This window comes from Ursus arctos, unplaced genomic scaffold (assembly GCF_023065955.2).
Source record: "Ursus arctos isolate Adak ecotype North America unplaced genomic scaffold, UrsArc2.0 scaffold_40, whole genome shotgun sequence".
NCBI lineage: Eukaryota > Metazoa > Chordata > Mammalia > Carnivora > Ursidae > Ursus > Ursus arctos.
In genome coordinates, this window is record NW_026623057.1 from 1,118,155 (window position 1) to 1,129,972 (window position 11,818).

Sequence of the window (11,818 nt, forward strand, 5' to 3'; positions counted from 1 at the left end):
ACATGAAATCCCAAAGGATTCCACAAAAAAAAAAAAAAAAAAAAAAAAAAAAAAAAAAAAAAACAGAATAAACAAATTCAAGAAAGCTGCAGGATATAAAGTCAATATACAGAGACCTGTTGTCTTTATTTTTTTTCAGATTTTATTTATTTATTTGACAGGAAGAGAAAAAGCACGAGCCGGGGGAGTGTCAGAAAGACGGAGAAGCAGACCCTCGCTAAGCGGGGAGCCCAACACGGGGCTCGATCCCAGAACTCTGGGATCATGACCTGAGCAGAAAGCAGACGCTTCACCTATGGAGCCACCCAGATGACCCAACTTCTTGCATTTCTGTATACTGATGACACACTTTCGCAAAGAGAAATTAAAAAAGCAATGCCATTTACAATTGCATCAAAAAAAAAAATCTAGGAATAAAAGTAACCAAGAATGAGAAAGACATAGTACACTCAACACATGGCAGAAAAGAAATGAAAAACATGTGTGTCGAGGGGGGCAGAATGTATGGGTCAAAGATTTGGAAGGCAACACAAACAAATGGAAGCATACGCCATGCTCCTTAACTGGAAGAGTTAATTATGTGAACATGTCCATCGTACCCAAAGCAATCGACAGATGTGATGAAATCCCCATCTGAATTCCAGTGGCATTATTCGAGGAAATAGAAAACAGTCCTCAAACTTGTATGGAATCACAAAAGACCCCAAATACCCAAAGCAACCTGGAGAAAGAAAGGTGCAGTCAACACACTCCTGGATTTCAAGCTAGATTACAAAGCTGTTGTCATCAAAACAGGACGGTACTGGCAGAAACACAGACACCAGGTCAGCGGAACAGAACAGAAAGCTCAGAAACTTACCCACACGTAGATGACCCTAACTTACGACACAGCAGCAGAAGATATGCCATGAGGGAAGGACTGTGTCTTCAGTGAGCGGTCACAGGCCAACTGGACACTAAATGCAGAAGAATATAACTGGGTCACTTTCTTACACCACACACAAAATTTTTAATGGATGAATGATTTGAACATAAGACCCGAATCCATAAACCTCCAAGAAGACACAGGTACTAAGTCTCTCGACATTGGTTTTGGCAAAGAGTCTTCAGATCGGACACCAAATGCAAAGGCAACAAAAGCAAAAATAAACAAGTGGAACAACATCAAACTGAAATCTTCCACACGGCAAAAGAAACCATCAAAAACTTAAAAGGCCACTGACCCAATAAGAAAAAAATATCTGCGAATCATATGTGTGAGAAGAGGCTAATATCCAAAATGCACACAACACTCATACAAATCAAAACAAAAAAAAAAACTGTATAAAAAATGGGGTGAATATGTGAATAGATACTGTCCAAAGATGGCACACAGGTGCCAACAGACAGAAAAAGTTGTTCGACATCACTAATCATCGTCAGGGAAACATCAGTCAAACCCACAATCGGCTATCCCCTCACAACTGTTGGAACAGCAATTGTCCCAGAGACAGACACCAGGTGGGGTCAAGGGTGTGCAGACGAGGAGACACTGTGCGCTGTTGGTGGGAATGGAAATTGGTGCAGCCACTGTGACAAACGGTATGGAGGTTCCTGAAAAAATAAATACAACTACCGCATGACCCAGTAATGGCTCTACTGAGTATTGATTTGGAGAACACAAAAATACTGCCTCAAAAAGACAGATGCACTCCCACGTTCACTGCAGCATTATTCACAATAACCAGACATGGAAACACAGACCTTGGGGGCCTTATGCCAAGTAACTCAGACACAGAAAGACAAATACCAGATGCTCTCATGTACATTCCACGTGGAATAAACAAATACTGAACGCATAGATACTGAGAGCAGATTGGTAAGGTGCCAGATTCGGGGATGGGGTGGTAGAAACGGGTGACGGTGGTCCAAGTCTCAATGTTTGAGTGAGAAAATCCGACAGTCATGAAATGTTCTGTCCAGCATGGAGACTAAAACTAACCCCGCAGCATGGGGTATAGGTTTCCCTGCTCTTTGAAAGTACAGGGCTTCTGAGAAACCTTGCACAGCAGAAATGGTGTAAAGAAGGAATGACCATTCATTTACACGGAAAAATTGGACAGTGTGCTCAGACTCCAAGATTCCTTCTCTTTGGCTTTTCTTAGGCCTCAGGACACAAGTTTCTAACGGAGGCCCAGCATAAATGAAGATAAAGCACAGCAGAGGCTCACAGACACAATTCAAAGTGCTGGTGGCTGGATGCGGAGAGCGGTTCCCAGCGGAAGGAGCTGGTTGGGGTGCACGCCGCCTCTGTCGTGCTTCTCCCCAAAACAGATGCTGAACGCGATTCTCACTGTTCACCTTTTTTCATAAGAGGGAAATCCTCTTTAGGTCTCTTCCTCTCACTGAAGCTGGGTAATAACGTAGTTCTTTCAAGAAAGCCAAGTGTCTTACTGTGAACGTTTAAAAGCTGGGGGATACTTGTACTTGAGCATTGCTGAGGGAGGAGATGTGAAAGGTTCTCCCAGACACAAACCTCAGCAGATCCACCGGGAAAGGCACCTTCCTCAGCATGCGGAACACGGACTACCTCCTTACCCCAGAAACCCTCTCCTTCCCCTCGATCAGGACAACCCACAACAGCTGGGAGTTACCCCAATTCCTCCGTTCTCCTGCTCCTAATATCTAACTCATCAGCAAATCCTGTGAGCTCCATCTTCAAAATGGACCCAGAATAGGTCTAACCACTCCATCCAAGGCCACCTGTCTGGTCCACAGTGCCTGAGTTCCTGGAAAAGCTTCGTCATTGACCTGCCTTGCCATCTTCAACCCTCTGTCATCTGTTCTCAACGCTGTAGCCACGATGGCCTAGTGAAACAGGGTCTCATGGGGTTATAGCCCTGGAATGGCTTTCTGTCGCCCTCTGTCACCTCCCTGAGGTCATGTCCTAAGCTGTCCCCTGTGGCCACAGGGCCTTCTTGCTGCTCCTGGACATATCTGGAATTCTCCTGCCCCAGAGCCTTTGCACATGCTTTCCCTTCTGTTTAGAATGCTCTTGATGTGTTCTCACTCGCCTTCTGAGAAGTCTGAATTGGAGTGACAGGGACAGAAGGTGAGGCTGTGTGTGTTGGGTGAGGCTGGTGGCCCAGAAAAAGGTTTTCTGCCAGCTCTCCACCTGTGCCTCACTTGTCCTCAGCCAGGAACTTGCACACAGCCCTCACCTGTCACAACTCTCACACAGGAGACCCACAGCCACCCCTGGAGCCCACCCTGCCCACACCCTGCTGCAGAATGCATTCAGCTCTCCTCTGGGACCCCTGTCAGCTTTACCCAGACCTGGAACTCCCCCGTCTCCTGCAAAGCTCCCGGATTCCCCCTCTTCTTGCAAAATCACACTGGCGCAAGGCTTTCATGAGAAAGCTATAATGCCAACTAATGAAAGGTTCACACCTACTTTCCCCTTCTGTTGCCTTTCTCTCCTTCTGTCCTACCTGTGCAAACTGTAACATATCAGTGGAACATGAACATGCTCTGAGATCTGAATCTTTCATTGCAGCTTTCTGAGGACTCCTTATGTGATAAGAAACTAGTGTATCTTACAACAGGGTGTTTTACAACTATCATCTATAGAACAGTACAGCCCAAATCACTACAATTTTACCTCACTCTTCATGAAGCAGAACACTTTTTCCTTTCTTCTTTTACTTAAATTCCAGTTAGTTCACATGCCATGGAATATTCGCTTCAGGGGTAGGATTTAGTGATTCCTCACCTGCATACAGTACCCAGTGCTCATCACAAGCGCCCTCCTTAATACCCCTCACCCATTTAACTCTTCCCCCCACGCCCCTGTCCTGCAGCAACACTCAGTTTGTTCTCCAAGGTTGAGTCTATTTCCTTGTTTGCCTTTCTCATCACCCCTCAACTCTGTTCATCTGTTTTCTTTCTGAAATTCCACAAGCGTGAGAGCATAGGATATTTGTCTTTCCTCACTAATTTTGTTTAGCTTAATACACTCTAGATCCATCCACATCCTTGCAAATGGTAAGATTTCATTCTTTTTGAAACTGGGTCATATTCCCATATATATATATATGTGTATATATATATGTATATATACATATATACATATATATATATGTGTGTATATATATATATATATACACATATATACATATATACATATATTTACGTATCCCACATCTGCTTTATCCATTCATCAGTGCATGGACTTTGGGATTCTCTCCATAGTTTGGCTACTGTGGACATTGTTGCTATAAACATCATGGTGCATGTACCCCCTTCGAATGTGCATTTTTGTATCTTTTGGGTAAGCACCTAGGAGAGCAATTGCTGGATCATGTGGTTGTTCAATGCTTAACTTTTCGAGGAACCCCCACACTGTTTCCCAGACTGTCTGCACCACTCTGCATTCCCACCAACAGGATGGGAGGGTTCCCCTTTAAGCAGAACATTATCTGCTGGCAATTTCATAAGAGGAAACAAAACCTCTGCGAGATGCACCCAGGGTCAGGCAAGCAGTTGCAGAATTCACCCCAAGGCTCCTGACGCCAAGCCCCTTGAAGCCACCAGCATGCCACTATCCAAAAGAATTCCCAGACTCTCCTTCTGACTCCACCACCAAAGAAACTACAGACAGAATATGGCACCTCAAAATATCGAGATAATAGTAAAACTAGACAGTCAAGCTCAACTTTTAAACAGGAACAGGCCCATTTGGATAATTTTGAATTTTCCCTCCACCCTAATTTTAACTCTTCTGATGAATAAACTAATCAATGATGAAACATCACCTTTGTCAAATGACATCATCCAACTCTGTATCAGATGAAAAAAAGCCATCTAACTCTAGATGCTGGCCACTCAACCATATCTTAGGCCCAATTGAATAAACATTGTTAGATGAAGGAACAAATTAGATGTTACAAACAGGCACAGAGTGAATCTCACCTTCCCTTTCTAATAAAAGAGGGTTCCTAGGAAACAGATAGTCAAAATACATTTGTAAGCAATAAATGGACAGAGAAATTGTGATCCCCTGCAAAGTTCTACCTGCAGGGAAACTAAGTAATTCTTGCACCAAACCCAGAATGCTGACAGCTACTTCAATTTTACTTTGTGGCTCAACTAGAGAAAAGAGAAAAGCCCAGGAGGTTTTGGGATAATGAGAGGTTTTACCTCCAGTCCTGACATAGATAGGACATTATGCCAAAATAGCTGTGTTTTCTCTGAACACTGGCGTCCTGTGACAAGCTGCCTCCCTGACTCAGATGCTGACGTTCAAAACCTCGGGTCTCATGGAGCCAGAGCAGAGAAGTGCTGTCAGCTGGGGAGAAGAAGGCACCTCTGACCTAAAGCCTGCACACCTGCTTCGGTTTCTGGACGAAGGGGCAACACATACTTGTTGTTTAGCAGTAATTATCTTCATTCTCAATAGACCAATGACCTTGCCTTTTCTGGAAAGCAGACTTACTCTTCTAAAGAAACCCTCAATTCGTCTATTCCCAATGCAACTAGAGTGGGGTCTGGTTTACGCCCGCCTCCAGGCCCCCACCTGGAGGATTTTCCTGCATGATTCTAACAGCCAATTACCACTAACTCGGGGGCACACGGGGCATAATGCTGAAGTTGGGGGATGGCTCTGGGGCTTGCTACTGCCACACCTGTGCCTGGGGGACCAGGGCACACCCTGCTGAACTCGGGGTACTGCTCAAGATGCATCACCTGCACTGTGTCAGAGAACCGGGGGACACCCCACTGAAGGTGGGGATTCTGTGAGGTCCTTACCCGCACTCTTCCCGGGGAACAGGGGAAACCCTGAAATTCTGCAACCCATCCCACAAAAGCTCAGGTGAGTGGGCGCCCTGGAGTTCACGGGTATGGGGAATAAGGCCAGTTGAGGACATGGGGCGGAAGAGACTTTAAAGGGAAAAAGAAAACTCACCTGAGTCCCCACAATGAACCCTCTCCACGTGCCCTTCCAGAACCCTGCCTCCCACCTGGGGCGCACCCTACCCCCCGACCCCCACCCCGGGGCATGCTGCTCACTCACCAGCCCGGACCTCCGCAGGGCAACTCTCTCTCTCCCAGTGCCCCTTCTTCTGCCCCAGGTCTGCAACCCGCTGCAACTCTGGGACCGCCCACAGAGACGTAGCTCCACCCCCAAGCGGTGATTGGTCGGGGAGGGTGGTGCCCTAGCCCCTTGGATGCCGGGCAACCCGCCCTCAAGCCCCTGGAACCCTGAAAGTGCAGGGGGTCCAAGAGGCGCCTCCTCTACTCAACACCCAGCACAGGCATGGGTGGGGTCGTGGGCCGGGCTCCCCCCACACACCTGGCCCCTTCCAGGGACCCCCCTCTAGCTGCAGACCACCCTCAGCGTCCTGCCCCTTCCCTTTCTGCACCAGCCCTCCCTGCTGGGGTGTGCCTGGTTCTGGGCAAGGTCAGTGGCTCTCAGACCCTCCAAGGCTTGGGCTTTAGGACATGCAATGATTTCATGCATTTTCAGTATGTACATGTCAGTATGACTTTAATCTTATGGGAGCCAAAGAGGTTCTTTATTTTTTCTTATCTTCATGTTGGCATTTTTGGTTATTGTTTTCTTCTCGAAACAGATGTACAACATGTGCTTGGGGCAGAAATAGGGCCCATGCTTTGAGGTTTTGCCCAGTCATTTTGAGCCGGGTAAAATGTTAAAGGATAGCTTCCCTGGGAGCCCAGGATCAGGGCCCACAGATGATATAAGATAAACATTACTTTTATCATTATAATTGCTCCTAAATGGAGGAATTTGAGACAAAAGCACCTTTCACAAGAGTACCAAGAAATCAAAATGATGCCCACAGAAGGCTACCTGCTCCATGGTCAGCACAGGTAACAGAAGTGTTCACAGTCTCTGGACTCCTGCCCTTCTCCTGCCCAAATCTCTGAAGCACACAGACCACTTAAAATCAGAATTGTAGAACTGCTAGACACCTTAGAGATGTCTGGCACCATTCCCTTGGACTGCAGTATAAAACACAGTAGCTCGTTGTCACAAACTAATTTCAACATGAAGTGCCCCCTGGATGCACTAAGTTCTTTCTCTGCAAATGTTGACTAATGTAAGTCACAGTCATACCAGTTAAACACTACGATGGCTGGGAAGTCATCGTCGGTAAGGGAATATTTTAGCCATGTTTATAAGCATTGGCTCACTTTGTAGAAGAGGCTGAGCTGAGTGTTTTTAAATACTATTTCAGGTACAAGAGAGGAGTTAAGATGGCGGAGGAGTAGGGGACCCCTTTTTCACAGGTCCCCTGAGTCGAGCTGGATAGGTACCAGACCAGCCTAAACAACCACGGAATCAGCCTGAGACGCAGGAAGATACATCTGGATCTCTACAAATGAACATCTCCAGCGCTGAGTATTGAGGTACGAAGCGGGGAGCCGTGAAACCGGGCACAGATATCGGAAGATAAACGGAAGGGGGAGGGAGCCGCCGCGTTCGGGCGCCGGGAAGCGGCAGCCACCTGGGGGGGGGGGGGGGAGCGGGCGGACTCACAGAGGGCACCCGCGAGAGAGCGGACTGAGACCGGTGAGCCGGGAGCGCGCGCCACCAGGCATCTCGCGGAACCCGGGAATCCCGTGTGCTCACGGGATCCAGACTGAGACCGGGAGCTCCCGGAGCGCATGCGGGGCAGCTGGCAGCTGGCAGGCCACCTGCACGGGGGAGCGGGCGGACTCACGGTCGGCACCCGCGAAACAGCAGACTGAGACCCTGAACCGGGTGCGCGCGCCACCAGGCTTCTCACGGAATTCCTGAATCCCGGTGTGCTCACGGGATCCAGACTGAGACCAGGAGCTTCTGGAGCACGCGCAGGGCGGCTGCCGGTTGGCGGGCCACCTGCACGGGGGAGCGGGCGGACTCACGGTCGGCACCCACGAAACAGCAGACTGAGACCCTGAACCGGGTGCGCGCGCCACCAGGCTTCTCACGGAACTCCGGAATCCTGGTGTGCTCACGGGATCCAGACTGAGACCAGGAGATCCGGGAGCGCGCGGGGGGGGGGGGGGGGGGGGGGGGCGGCGGCTGGCGGCTGGCAGCATTAGAAACACAAAGGACAGAGACGCGCCTGCCCTGGAAGTGAGGGCAGGGACGCCGGGTGTGGGGCGCACATCCCGGGACGCTACAGGGTTGAGCAGCACCAACAGTAACGGAGTTAAAGTGGCCAGAACATCGGTGGAGAATGGGCCGCAATCCCTCTGTTCTGTGACAATTCAGCCTCTGCTGCTCTGACTCTCAGAAGAGGCACAGCAGACCGCCAGAGAAAGCCGCCAGGGAACAAAAGCCTGGAAATACCGGCTCACAGCGTGCCCACCGCCATCCCCCCTCGCAGGGGACACGGAAACTCTACCCAAACAGGGTTGCCTGAGTATGGGCCTGGCAAAATACAAACCCTTAACAATAGAGAACAAACGGATGGTTACCAGAGAGGAGGAGGTGCATAGAGGGATGAGTGAAATAGATGAAGCGGATTAAGAGGACACTTTTCTGGATGACCACTGAGTAATATATAGAATTACTGAATCACTCTCTTGTACACCTGAAACGAATGTAACACTGTATGTTAGCTCTACTGGAATTAAAATAAATTTTTTAAAAAGATTTTTCTTTCAGGAACCACTTTGAAAAAGCTTTTCCTCTGCAATGTGCACAAGCCCTACTTGGGAGGATTCACTCTACAATAATTATTCACTCTATGCCTCGAATTCAGATTTCACTGAGTTCTTACTGTGGATCCCAGCCCACGGGAGCCATGGTCCTTTTCTGTCCAGGCTCAGCACCTATGCCTTCAAGATTGGAAGTAGAGACACATGTCACTTCACAGTCCAGAAAGCTATTATTGTTTCTGTTTCAGTGTGAGAGAGTCACAGACTTTGGGACAGGTTTCAGAGCAGGTTTATTATGGATCCTGGATCTCTACTTCAATGTTCATTACCTGGATCCATTTGGCTAATAGGTTCCCTGTGGATGGACTTGCTTCCAAGCACATACATGGAAGATGCAAAGGTGAGTGGGCTTGGTGCGGGACAGGAAGAAGACCAAAATCAGACAAGGGTCCGACCCCTCCCCTGATCCAGGAACTGCTACAGGAGAGGGTATGGGAGGTAGAATCCATGCGAAACTCCAAGGTCACCAGCTGAACACAGGAGGCATAGGTCAAGGGATCCGGAGATGCAGGGGTTGAAGGCTGCTCTGAGCTACCTCTGGGAGGAAGGGAGGGAAGGAATGGGGAGACACTGCCTGCCCCTGGCCTATGCCAGCTGCCCACCGCTCCGACACGCATCCGTCTACACAGCTGACACACAGCCTGGGCTCAGGATGGGCTGGCTCGGGTCCCTCAATCCTCAGTGGGACAGCTGGCCCCAGGGCTCAGAGACAGGCTGAGGGAGATGAGAGGGAAAGCTGCCCCACCCACGTCATCCCCTCCTTGAGCAGACAGCCCTTCAGAACTGCTAAAAAAAAAAAAAACAAAAAAAAAAACCCACTAACGGCGTTGAAAGACATGCCATGGATGAACTAAGGCATAGAGATATGTAAAATAACATCCACTTTTAAGTTCAGAGCTGTCATCTCAGGAAGTGGGGAGAGCTTCCCTGAAGAAGACTGAGGGGAGGGCAGGCCATGCTGAAAAGGGAGACATGGCTCTCCTGATTGGGGACCTGCAGCCTCCTTCCAGGGCAGGACATCATCCTCGCATCACACGAGATCCATGGAAGTGTTCCATCAGGGCCAGATATTTGTCTGGAGAAGGCTACCCTGGCATCGGACTGCACAGGGCACCAGGGACGAGGGCCAGATGGAGGACGGACAATACCCCGGAGGCCATGGGGCAAGAGCAGAGGCACACGACCTTGAAGATGATGATGAAAAGCAGGAGGTGGCAGCATGGAGCCGGCCCGAAAGTGCCATGGGAGCAGTGCCCACAGCTACACTGACTGGGGGCCTTCTGTGCCAGGAGTGGCTGACTTCAGTGGGCTCCAGACTAGTCCTGACCACAAGTCTAGGAAGTGTGCACCACCCCCGGCCTCCTCTCCCCTTGCAGCTGCTAGGAATCACGGTCACAGACCCTGGTCAGCTTTTGTGGAAACCAAGCAGTGGCTCCCCCGCGTGCTGCACCTCTGGTGGTGGTCCAGTGCGACCCTCGTGCCTGGCCAGACACTGATGTCTACCTGTCTCCACACAAATCCACAGACAGGAGGGTGTCCCTGAATTCCACAGCACCTGATGAAACAGATCCACGGAACCCAACACCCAGTGGGTCACTCGGGACCTCACCTATGAGGTCATGGAGCTCACCATACCCTATTTCCGTCACTTCCCACAGAAAGCCTGGTTCTGATCCCCCACAATACCATACATCCTGGTTGCTGACCTGGGGTCATGCCATGAACCCACATGGCACCTTTCTTTTAGAGAAGCCTATGCCTACACCTCCTAGAAAATATTTCTAATGAAGTACAAGCCCATCAGGACTACGGTGTGAACGGTAGCACACAGCCTGCATGGTAGTAGTCAGTAATTCTAACAAGGGTTAACCCCACCCCCCGTCTCACAAAACCTTCCTCCGTCCCCACGGAACTCATGGTCTGCCCTCAGAAAACCCTCCAGGAAACAAACCTTTCATCTGAATGCTCTCTTCACCTTCTGCTACAAATCTTGTCCAACCACAATGATATGAAACTAGAAATCAGTCTCAAGAACAAAATGGGACAGTCAAAAACAGGTGGAGATTGGGGGGCCTGGGTGGCTCAGTCATTAACGATCTGCCTTCAGCTCAGGTCGTGATCCCAGGAGCCTGGGATCTAGCCCCGAATCAGGCTCCTTGCTCAGTGGGAAGCCCGCTTCTCCCTCTCCCACCCCCCTGCTTGCGTTCCCTCTCTCGCTGTCTCACTCTCTGCCAGATACTTAAATAATCTTAAAAACATATGTGGAGATTTAACAACATGCTACTGAACAACCAACAGTCAAAGAAGAAATCAAAAAAATTTTTAGAAATACCTTGACACTGATGAAAAAGACAACCTACAAAAACTTATGGGATGCAGCAAAAGTAGCTCTACGGGGGGGACGTTCATAGAAATTCAAGTCTTCATCAATCCATGAGAATGCTCTCCAATAAACAGCCTGATTTCTGTGGTAAAGAAGTAGAAAAAAAAAAACAGCAAACAAAGCCCCAAATTAGTAGAAATAAGGAAATAACAAAAAGGAATGCATAAATAAATCCAACAGAGACTAAAAAGACAAAAAAAACACACACACACACACACACACACACACAATGAAAATGAGAGCTGCCTTTTTTGGAAAGATAAACAAAACTGACAAACTTAGCTAGACTCACCAAGAGAGACAGAGGACTCGAATGCAATCAGGAAAGAAAGATAATGGATTCCTGTCTCATATCAAAATCAAAAGAACTCTTCAACCTTGGACACAACAACTTCTTGCAAGCCACGTCTCTAAAGGCAAAGGAAATAAAAGCAAAAATGAACTATTGGCACTTCATCAAGATAAAAAGTTTCTGCACGGCAAAGCAAACGATCAACAAAACAAAAAGGCAACCTATGGAATCGAAGAAGATATCTGCAAATGATATTACAGATAAAGGGCCGGTATCCAAGATCTATAAAGAACTCCTCAAACTCGACACCCAAAAAATGGGCAGAAGACACAAAGAGATACTTGTCCAGAGAAGACATACAAATGGCCAACAGACACATGAAAAAATGCTCCACATCACTTGCCATCAGGCAAATACAAATCAAAACTACAATG

General features: G+C 48.5%; 1 long non-coding RNA gene across 1 annotated transcript; it reads right to left on the reverse strand.

Moving 5' to 3' along the window:
• Window positions 1-649: 649 nt before the first annotated feature.
• Window positions 650-11,496, reverse strand: LOC130542702 (uncharacterized). Its single transcript, XR_008957417.1, has 3 exons — window positions 11,385-11,496; window positions 11,042-11,174; window positions 650-956 (listed from the first exon to the last, which is right to left on the reverse strand). It is a non-coding gene; the product is annotated as an uncharacterized LOC130542702 (long non-coding RNA).
• Between the last annotated feature and the right edge of the window lie 322 nt (window positions 11,497-11,818).